Here is a 12383-nt window from a genome sequence, read left to right on the forward strand (position 1 = left end):
TCCAGGGGAAGGCTTTCTCTCTCTGTCAGCTCTGGAGGAAGGTCCTTGTGATGCATCAGCCTTCCCTTGGTCTGGGAGCATCTGAGCACAGAAACCTCAGGTCCAAAGGACATGCTCTGCTTCCAGTACTGCTTTCTTGGTGGTATGAGGTCCCCATGTGTCTCTGCTTACTTCTCTCTTTTATATCTCAAAAGAGATTGGCTTAAGACACTATCTAATCTTGTAGACCTCATCAGTATAACTGCCGCTAATCCATCTTATTACATCATAGTGATAGAGTTTACAACATGTAAGGAATCACATCAGATTACACAATCATACAATACTGGGAATCATGATCCACCCAAGTTGACAGATATTTTGGGGGGGACACAATTCAATCCATGACACCGACTCACAGCGACCGTATAGGACAGAGTAGAACTGCCCTATAGGGTTTCCAAGGAGCAGCTGGTGGATTCGAACTGCCGACCTTTTGGTTAGCAGCCGAGCACTTAGCCACTGTGCCACCAGGCAATATAGCGTTTTTTTTGTTGTTGTTGTTTGTTTGTTTTTTAGTGACGCTCTTCTCACTAAATCTAAAAAACAAATGTTTAGGAATAGGAAGACGATTTTAAACGGATTTCACGTAGTCTAGGATTTCAAACTGAAGTTTTCCAGTAACGGCATCCTCACACCTCCTCAGGCCTTTACCAATCTATTATAAGTAAAATGAAAAATAAATCCTATGTATTATAACATGCAGTCAAATAAAGAGCTTTAAGTCTACTTCCTGTCAAATGCTGGGTGTGCATATTAAGTAGGAGTTGTACAATGCAGGTGTGAAATCTCAATCATTCAGTTTAATGGCCAGGACAATTATTAAAATAGCTTTGCAGGCCCTGTGCAGAGTAGACAGTGATGGCCATTTCCTTGAAATGGATTCATCAAGTAGAGGAAGCTCTCCCAGCAGGAGGCCCACACACTGCATTCCTGCAGCAGCTTGCTTCCTGCCTGCAGCAGACTGCTGCCTGACACTGTTGGGGGTGGGGTAGGTCTCTGTGGGGACAGTCTGCAGGGAAGCTCGATGTGGTAAGAAGAACACTGGACTGTGAGTTAGAAGACAGGTCTAGGTTACCCCTAGCTAATTATTTTCCCTTGAGTCTGTCCTTCCCCTTGTGTGCCTGAGTTTTCTCTCTATTAGATGAGGGAATATGGATGCATGATCTTAACAATCTCATCCAATTGGAATAGACCATGGCTCATCTCCCTTTGGAGATGCATGGCGGCAGGAAAGGTGTTTTGATTACTTGTGCAGACAGCTTGCACTGTGATGAAGAACTTCTCTATAGGCCTGAGTTTTTGGCTTTTTTCTCAGTCTTCTGCCATTCCACATTTTGACTTGGAGATACAAATAGATTCATATATGTCTTGTGCGTTTCTTTTTTTCTCATCTTGCCACATATTTCTCAGCAAAATATGCCAGAATCTTTTCATAACTGAAAATATAACTTATTTATTCAACATCAAAATATACATTAATGTCCTTACAATAGTCACTTTTATATGATCTTTATGTAACCCACATAAAACTGAGCAACCTAGTGTTCCATCTCAACATACAATCAAATTCAGGAGAGATCGAAGTCCAGCATTCAAGAAAAATTGCAAAATATATATGTATTATTGATTAAATTCTGAGAAAATGGCAAAGAAGAATTTCAAGACACAATGTACAGAAAAAAAAATCTTCAAAATTCTCTTTAAGCCATTGTCGCTGTTGTGTGCCATCAAATCGATTTTGACTCATAGTGACTCCAGGTGACAGAATAGAACTGCCCCATAGTAAGACAGGGCTAGAGCCGTAGAGCCATTTTTGGTAGCCTCATGACAGTCCCGCACCCAGCCCATTTCCTAGAGTTCTTTCTTTTCCTCCTCAGAACTTCCCTAAAGAGAGACAGCCACTGGCTAGCCAGAATCAGCTGAAACAGGTCCTGCCCTCCATCCTGGCATTCCAGATGGCTTTTAGCTCATTAACTGCTTCATGCATGGTAAATTCTCTGCCCCTGGGTGGAGAGCTGACATGCTAATGAACAAAAATGACTAAATTCCTCATGCATGGGGAATGGAACCCACACCTTAGAAGATGCTTACTCATTCTCAAACACTCTGCCATTTTGTATTCTGAAATTGATCCTGGTTATGTAAGTCAGCCTCAACAAGCTGCCTGTGAGGCAGTCTTGGATGGCATGCAGCCCCATCTGTCTCCTTGCTTGGCCAATGAATAAAATTGCCTTTCGTTCTCCTCAACTCGGTCTCTGTCTTTTTGGCCCTGGATGGAGTTGCGCCAAGCAGAACCCCGAGTTCCTGGCAACAATGGGGTTTTTTGTTTTTTCTCTTTTTGACTGTAATATTGCTAGGTCTTTCTCCTGCAAAGCCACTGGGTGGGTTTGAACCACTAACCTTCCGGTTACCAGCCAGGTGTTTAATCATTTGCGCTGCCAGGGCTCCTTATCCATTGCCATTGAGTCGATTCCGACTCATAGCGACCCCATAGGACAGAGTAGAACTGCCGCATAGAGTTTCCAAGGAGCAGCTGGTGGATTCGAACTGCCAGCCTTTAGATCAGCAGCCCAGCTTTTAACCACTGAGCCACCAGGGCTCCAGCCGTCCAAAATTCCACTCATCACTGCACATCGAGTCTTAGCTCAATCCTTTCTCTTATTGTCTCAAAACTCTCCCCAGTGCTCTCTGAAACTCAACTCTCATGGTTCTCACCTTTTTCAAACCCTGCCTACTGCCCACATTTCTAGATCTCTCCTTTTCCTCGGATTCTGCCCTTTCTGTAATATAAATCAGTCTAGTTTTTCTTAGGTTCGTTATGATCCTCTTTTCACCAATTATCCAGATTCACATCACAACACCCAGGGCCTAGGAGACACACAAAGAACTCTCCTTTACAGGTATGTACTTGTTGGCAGGGAACAAGGAAAGGGCTTGGAGGCTAGAAAGAGGGTCCAAACACCTATTTTTTGATGACTTGAAAAACGTGTCTGTCATATTTGTACTATGAAAGATAAATTTAAAAAGATACAACCTTTGAATCTCCAACCCTAGAAAGAAACTTAAATGCACGTGTTCTCTTTACTATTGTTAGTTGTCATCAAGTCAATTCTTACTCATGGCAACCTCAGGTGTGCAGAGTAGAAATGCTCCATAGGATTTTCAAGGCCGTGACCTTTCAGAAGCAGATAGCCAGGCCTGTCTTCAGAAGTGCCTCTGGGTGGGTTTGAATTAACTAGTAGTCGAGCACTTAACTGTTTGCACCACCCAGGAACTCTACTCTTTACTATCAGGTAACCAAAAAGAGGTTATCTGAATGTGAAGTTCTCTGGTAAAGTTCTTTTCTTCAGATATGCGTGAGTCACAATTGTGCTAGTTATAGGTATGTGTGTGAGTTTTGGCAGTGGGAACTTCTTTCTAATAATAATAAACAACATTCAGTTAGCAATTTACAGTATTCAAAGCATGTTTCACACAAATTGCCTCATTTGATCCTTATCTCTTCCTGTGAGATGGCTGGGGTATAACAATGATCCTGATTTTTATGTGAAGGAACTGAAGCTCAGGAAGGTTAAGTGACTCAAGCAAGATCTTATAGTGACAGGGTAGTAATTTGACACTAAGTATTCAGTGGTTAAGAGCTCAGCTGCTAACCAAGAGGTCGGCAGTTCAGGCCAACCAGCTGCTCCTTAGAAATCCTACGGGGCAGTTCTACTCTGTCCCATAGGGTCACTATGAGTCAGAATCAACTTGACAGCAATGGGTTTAGTTTGGTTTGGTTTATTCTGATTTTTAAATACCAGGAATTGACCACTTCCTTGGATTTTTCCTAACTTTATTCTTTTTCTTTTCACACACACACATATACACACACAGAAGCTAGTTGAACCACAGTCAAATATTACAGATGTGCAGAGTGTTCTCTATGTACACAATCATGTATTAAATCAACAAAATCCATGTAGATGCTCACTTTCTATTTCCAGAAGAAGCCCTGACCTTAGAACAGCATAAACACTACTGCTGGGCCAGAGCTTGGAGCTGGCCTCGTGTTTCCCCTGCATTGAAGTGCCTTGTTTTTTAAAGCACTTGCCACTGACATTATTATTATTTTCATTTTCTTGATAATCCAAAGTTCATAGGAAAGAGTAATGATATCCCCTAGCCCCTCCCTCGCCATAATCATGCCGCAGATGGAAGCAGCTTGGATTGATTGAATTGATTCTGCAAACCCTTCAGGAACATTAATGGAGTTGCTACCATAAGCAGCTGGAGTTGCCATTTGCATTTCACCCCGTCTTATTTTTTTTCCAGAAAAAAAAAAAAAAACCCACAATACCCTGGGGGAATTCTCCGGGACAAGCTGCAGGTGCTATGGATATTTTCATTTAATGATCATTCTTGCAATTCAGCACATTTGTAATCCATGTGGTAAACTCTGACTTACATTTCTCCCAGTGGATGCTGGCCAGATGCAGAAACCAAAGACCTTGGTGTCGATACTGCCTCTTCCCTGTTTTATAGTTTGTGCATTTGGATGTGTTTAGTATGATCTGTGATTGCAGGGTAAGGAATGTGCTGTGTTTAAAAGACCCTTTTGCTGACATTAAGCAATAATGAATATACCGAAAAATTATACTCCTTCCATACTATGGAGCTCTTTTATTGGATGGCCTTCTCATGTGATATCATAAAGAACATATGCATATTTTGGCAATCCCATTGGATCATGGACAGCAGAGGCACATACAGAGCAGCACATTCCTAACATCTATGGATTGTCTCATATATGTCACCACATCTTCCCACCAGAATTGCTTTCTCCACACACTCCAAGATGGTAACTTCCCAATCTGTCCAATCCCTATTTGAAATCCTCCTGGACTGTGTAAATGTCAAGGCCAGTTTCCTTTCCATGTGAAGAGCTTTGAAAGGAGAATGGCATGCCTAACTGCCTCGTAAATACAAGCCAGAGCATCTTCCTTCTTTTAGGTGTGTGGGGAAGAGAGGGGGGTGTTTGGCCAGAAGTAAAAAAAGAAAGCTCTTTTCAAGAATGACATTCTCCTTATTTTCACCACATAAACAACATGTTTAAGCTTGCACAGGGCCAGGTTCCAAATGGTGGATTCTTCTGGCCAAGACAATCTGCTGCTGCACTGAGGTACTCTCTACTAAGCTGGCAAACTATATCAGGGGTCAACTGCCATCACCTGCAGGCCTAAGAGAGGGCATCAGTCAGGACCCTGGCAGAAAACAGATGACACACTTAGAGAGTAACTCAAGAGATTTTGACAAACGGATTATTTTCAAAGATTTGAGCAGTGTTAACCATTTAACAATTGCCATCCAGTCGATTCTGACTCATGGCAACTCCACGTGTCAGAGTAGAACTGTGCTCCTTGGGGTTTTTAATGGCTGATTTTTCAGAAGATTACCAGGCCTTTCTTCTGAGGTGCTTTGGGTGGACTCCAACCTCCAAACTTTCAGTTAGCAGCCGAGCTCATTAGCTGTTTGCACCACCAAGGGATTCCAGAGCAGAGTTAAAAGAACCAATCTAGCAGGGGTGATGTGGTATCTCATTGTGGTTTTGATCTGCGTTTACCTAATTACTAACAATGTTGAATACCTTTTCATGTGCTTATTGGACATTTGTGTATTTTCTTGGAGAAATGTCCATTCAAGCCCTTTTCCTATTTTTTGATCAGCTTTTTTGCCTTTTTCTTGTTGAGTTATAGAAGTTCTTTATATATTCTAGATATTAAACCCTTATCCAATATACGATTCCCAAAATTTTTCATTCATTCTGTAGATTGTCTCTTCCCTTTGTTGATAAAGTTTTTCGATGAATAAAAGTTTTTGATTTTGATGAAGTCCAATTTATTTATTTTGTTTAATTAATTAATTTGTATTTATTATTATTTTGTTGCTCCTGCTTTGGGTATCACATCTAAGAATTCATTGTTGACAACCAGATCCCTAAGCATTACTGCTATGATTTATTCTAAGAGTTTTATGGTTTTAGTTCTTACATTTAGGTCTTTGATCCATTTTGAGTTATTTTTTTATATGATGTGAGGTATAGGTCTAGCTTTATTCTTATGCCTGTGAAAATCCAGTTGTCCCAGTGCCATTTACCAAAGAGACTATTCTGTCTCCATTGAATGGACTTAGCATTCTTGTCAAAAAATCAGTTGATCATAGATGTATGGGTTTATTGCTGGACTCTCAATTCTATTCCATTGGTCTATATGTCTATCCTTATATGAATATGAAGTTTTGATTACTGTAGCTTTATAATGTGTTTTGAAACTGGGACGTGTGAGTCCTACTTTTTATTTTTTATTTTTTTAACATTGCTTTGGCTATTTAAGGCCCCTTTCAATTCTGTATATACTTGAGGATTGACTTTCATTTTTCTAAAGAAAGCTGTTGGAACTTTGATAGAGATTACATAAAATCTATGGATTGCTTTGAGTAGTACTGACGTCTTAATAATAGTAAGTCTTCCAATCCTTGAACATGGGATGTCTTTCAATTTATTTAGGTCTCCCTTAAATTTTTTCTACAATATTTTATAGTTTTCTGTGTACATATCTTTCACCTCCCTAGTTAAATTTATTTCTAGGCGTTTTATTCTCTTAGATGTTATAGTCAATGGAATTGTTTTTTTAATTTCCTTTTTAAATTGCTCATTCCTAGTATACAAATCCAACGACATTAGTGTATTGACCTTGTAAATTGCAACTTTGCTGAATTCATTTATTAGCTCTATTAGCTTTCTTGTAGATTCTTTGGAATTTTCTTTATATAGGATCATGTCACCTGCAAAAATGGATAGTTTTCTTCCTTCCAAATTTGGATATCGTTTATATCTTTTCTTCCCTAATTGCCCTGGATAGTCCTTCCAGTAAAATATTGAATAGCAGTGATTGGAGTGGGCATCCTTTGTCTTGCTCCTGATCTTAAAGGGAAAATTCTCAGTCTTTTTTCATTGAATATAATGTCAGCTGTGGTTTTTTCATAAACCTCCTTTATCATATTGAGGAATTTCCCGTTTAGTCCTATTTTATTGAAAGTTTTTTATCAAGAAAGGGTGTTACATTTTATCAAATGCCTTTTCTACATCTGTTGATATGATCACGTGCTTCTTTTCCTTGTTTCTATTAATGTGGTGTATTACCTTGATTGATTTTCTAATATTAACCACCCTTGAATTCCTGGAATAAATCCCCCTTGATCATGGTGTAAAAATCTTTTAATATACTTTTGTAGTTAGTTTCCTAGTACTTTTTTGAAGGTTTTTGCACCTCTATTCATAAGGGATATTAGTCTATATCTTTCTTTTCCTGTGGTATCTGTCTGGCTTTGGTATCATGGTAAGGCTAGCCTCGTAGAATGAGTTAGGAAGTGTTTCTTCCTCTTCAATTTTTTTGGAAGAGCTTGAGAAAAGTTGTCAATTCTTTAGATGTTTGGTTGTTATTGTTGTTATTGTTGTTAGTTACCATTGAGTCAGTTCCGACTCATCGAGACCCTATCTGTACAGAGTAGAACTTTTCCATAAGGTTTTCAATATTGTGACCTTTCAAAAGGATATCATCAAGCTTTATTTCTGAGGCAACTCTAGTTGGTTAGTAGCCAGGTGCTTAACTGTTTGAACTACCCAAGGACTCCTAAATGTTTGGTAGAATTCCCCAATGAAGCCTCCTGTTCCAGGACTTTTGTTGTTGTTGTTGTTGGGAGGTTTCAAATTGAATTGCTGGTTCAATCTTTTCATTTATTACAGGTCTGTTGAGATTTCCCATTTCTGCTTGAGTTAATTCAGATAGATTTTGTGTTTCTAGTAATATTTCTATTTTATCTAAGTTATCTAATCGTTGGTATGCAATTGTTCATAGTATTCGCTTAAAATCCTTTTTATTTCTGTAGGGTCAGTTGTAATGTCTACATTTTCATTTATGATTTTAGCTATTTGCATCTTCTATGTCAGTCTTGAGTGACTCTTTTTCTTTGTCAGTCTAGCAAAAGAATTGTCAGCTTTATCAATCTTTTCAAAGAATCAGTTTCTTAATTCATTGTTCTTTTTATTGATTCTATTCTTTCTGGTACAGTGACTTGGTGTAGTCTGTCCATCTTCTTTTGATGACACTGGAAGCATCAAAAGAAGATGGGATACGGAAGGTCTAAATGCCACAATCAACCAATTTGACCTCATAGACATATACAGAACACTCCACCCAACAGCAGCAAAGTATACATTCTTTTCCTATGCACATAAAACATTCTCCAGAATAGACCACATTTTAGGCCACAAAGCAAGTCTTAACAAAATCCAAAACATAAAAATAATACAAAATATCTTCTCTGATCATAATGCCATAAAAGTGGAAATCAATAACAGAAACATCAAGGAAAAAATATCAAATACATGGACACTGAACAGCACCTTGCTTAAAAAGTACTAGGTAATAGAAGAAATCAATGATGGAATAAAAAAAATCATACAATCTAATGAGAATGAAAACACATCTTACCAAAAACATTGGGACACAGCAAAACCAGTGCTTAGAGGTCAATTTACAGCAATAAATGCACTTGTCAAAAAGAAGAAAGAGCCAAGTTGAGGCTAAGATGGTGGAGTAGTCAGACAGCTTTCTACGTCCCTCTTACAACAAAGACCTAAAAAAACAAGTGAATTGATTGTATGAATATCTAGAAGCCCTGAACAAGGCAAAGTTAAGAAATTGGACTTAGCGACTGGGGGAGAGAGATGGTTCACAAGCAGCAAGGAGTTGCCTGACCTGACCCAGCAGGAGCCGCAGCCCTTCAACCCGGATCAGCTCAGGGTGCACAGTGAGGCTGGCAAACAGCTCACTCACTCGGGAGGCACTTTCCACACTGAGAGAGAACCAGCAGCATACAGTCAACTTGGGCACTCTGAACCAGTGAAAAGCAGTAATCAAGTGGCTAAAGATAAGTACTTGCATGTGGTCTACCACAGGGATTTAAAAAAAAAAAAACCCACTTGGGAAAATCCTCTCTCCCATTTACCTCCTCCCTCCCGACTCCGCACCGGTTCCCGGCTGGCTTCAGCGATCTGTGAGTCCCCTGGACCAGAAGATTCTATAAGGTGCTCTGACCCATTCTTCTGGCCTTAGAGAGGGAACAAATTAACAAACGGGGGAAAAAAGCTACAGGACCTCTGCGTTGCAACAGATCCTTTGTGTAGGTACAGGCATAAGGGGTCCACAGACTTTGTGTACCTTCCACCCCTGCATAGACTTGTGTGGGCCCATCTCAACAGCATAAGCCCTCACTACCACAGTACAACAGGGTAAAAACCTGAAGTCTAACTTCAACTGTTTCAGCTGTGAAGTGGCAGGTTTGTTACATTTGACACTGCTCTGCCCTTTAAGCAGACGCCATATCTGTCCACATCAGGGGCTGGAGGATGGGTGGCTCCACCCATGCCACCTAGCCACCTGCTACAGGGGTCCAAGAAAAAGTGTTACCCACCCCAGTCCTTACAGCCAACAGAGTAGGGTGCTCACAGTCTGGCTGCAAAACTCACCTACCTACTTGCTCTAGGGAACAGGGACATGCTTTCCTTTCAGACACTCAGGGGCAACCATCAACCCCTTGCCTTGCTCAGTGTGTGACCCCCTACTGCAGCCATATACCTGTGCCTACACCAATCACCCATGCCTTTCTAAGACTGTAGATGAAAGCCTCCACCACACGCTTGGTGACTGACTGCCTGGACAACTGAGCTGAATCCATACAGGAAAATTTAACGGACTCCTGGGCACACATACTGAGTAACAGACCTAATTACCTGGTGACAGGACGTTAGAGCTTCAAAGGCACCAATAATCAAACTAGCGCACACAAGCAGCCTATTTGGGCATATCAAAACAAAATGAAACAAGAAGCTAGGATACACTAAACAAATATAAAATAAAATTATAGTAACTTATTGATGGCTCAGAGACAACAGTCAATATCAAATCTCATAAAGAGGCAGACCATGATGGCTTCAGCAAGATCCCAAAATAAAGAATCAATACATTTTATGGATGAAGAGAATTTCTTGTAATTACTAGAGGCAGAATACAAAAGATTAATATACACAAATCTTCAAGAAATTAGGCAGGAAATTCAACATAATGCAGTAACGGCCAAAGAACATATAGATGAAGCAGTTGCAGAACTTAAAAACATTATTCAAGAGCATAATGACAAATTTAAAACGCTGCAAGAATCCACAGAGAGACAGCAATAAGAAATCCAGAACATTAACAATAAAATATCAAAATTAGACAACTCAATAGAAAGTTATACAAGCAGAACTGACCCAGTAGAAGTCAGAATTAGTGACATTGAAGATAAAGCACTTGACATTAATTTATTTAAGGAAAAAATCAGATAAAAAAGTTTTAAAAAAATGAAGAAACTCTAAGAGTTATGTGGGACTCTATCAAGAGAAATAACCTATGAGTGACTGGAGTATCAGAATGGGGTGGGGGTGGGGGATTACAGAAAATACAGAGAATAGTATTAAAGATTTGTTGACAGAAAACTTCCCTGATATAGTGAAACATGACAAGATATCTATCCAAGATGCTCATCAAACCCCAAATAAGATAGATCCAAAAAGAAAGTCACCAAGACATATTATAATCAAACTTGCCAAAACCAAAGATAAAGAGAGAATTTTAAGAGCAGCTAAGAATAAAAGAAAAGTCATCTACAAAGGAGAGTCAATAAGAATAAGCTTGGACTACTCAGCAGAAACCATTCAGGGAAGAAGGCAATGGGATGACATACATAAAGCTTTGAAGGAAAAAAATTGCCAGCCAAGAATTATATATCCAGAAAAACTGTCTCTCAAATATGACGGTGAAATTAGGGTATTTCCAGATAAAAAGAAGTTCAGGGAATTTGCAAAAACCAAACCAAAATTACAAGAAATACTAAAGGGAGTCTTCCGGTTAGAAAATCAGTAACATCAGATAACAACGCAAGACTAGAGCACAGGGCAGAGCAACCAGATATCGATTCAGATAGGGAAGTCACAAAAATACATCAAAGCTAAAACACTGAATATAGGGAAACAGAGACATCAAAATGTAAAAGATGACAATATTCAAACAAAAAAGAGGGGCTTAAAAAATGTAGACATAAGTTTTTCATATGGAGAGGAAATCAAGGTGATATAAAGAAATAAAAGACTGATATAAACTTAGAAAAATAGGGGTAAATATTAAGGCAACCACAAAAGGAAACTAACAATCTTACAAGTCAAAATAAAAAACTAGAAAAAACTAAAGACTTGGCAAACACAAAATCAACAACAATGAAAAAGATGAAAAGAAAACACATAAAGAAAAACTACTCAGCACAGAAAATTAAGGGGAACAAAGAAACTGTGAACAACACACAAAAAAAGACATAACACGACATCACTAAACTCATACCGATCAATAATTACACTGAATGTAAATGGACTAAATGCACCAATAAAGAGACAGAGTGGCAAATTGGATACAAAAATACAATCCGTCTATATGCTGCCTACAAGAGACTCACCTTAGACTTAAAGACACAAGCAAACTAAAACTCAAAGGATGGAAAAAAATATATCAAGCAAACAACACTCAGAAAAGAGCAGGAGCGGTAATATTAATTTCTGATGAAATAGACTTTAAAGTAAAATCCACCACAAAGGATAAGGAAGGACACTATATAATGATTAAAGGGTCAATACACCAGGAGGACGTAACTATAATAAATATTTACACACCCAACGACAGGGCTCCAAAATACATAAAACAAACTCTGATAGCACTGAAAAGAGAGATAGACAGCTCCACAATAGTAGTAGGAGACTTCAACACGGCACTTTCGGTGAAGGACAGAACCTCCAGAAAGAAGCTCAACAAGGACACGGAAGATCTAAATGCGACAATCAAACAACTTGATCTCATAGACATATACCAAACACTCCATCCAACAGCAGCCAAGTATACTTTTTTTTTCCAACGCACATGAAACATATTCCAGAATAGACCACATATTCGGCCATAAAGCGAGCCTTAACAAAATCCAAAGCATCAAAATATTACAAAGCATCTTTTCTGACCATAAAGCCATTAAAGTAGAAACTAACAACAGAAAAAGCAAGAAAAAAAATCAAACACATGGAAACTGAACACCTTGCTCAAAACCTACTGGATTATAAAAGAAATTAAGGATGGAATAAAGAAATTCATAGAATCAAATGAGAATGAAAACACATCCTACCAGAACCTTTGGGACACAGCAAAAGCAGTGCTCAGAGGTCA

The sequence above is a fragment of the Trichechus manatus genome, unplaced genomic scaffold (genome assembly GCF_000243295.1).
Source record: "Trichechus manatus latirostris isolate Lorelei unplaced genomic scaffold, TriManLat1.0 scaffold00189, whole genome shotgun sequence".
NCBI classification, from domain to species: Eukaryota; Metazoa; Chordata; class Mammalia; order Sirenia; family Trichechidae; genus Trichechus; species Trichechus manatus.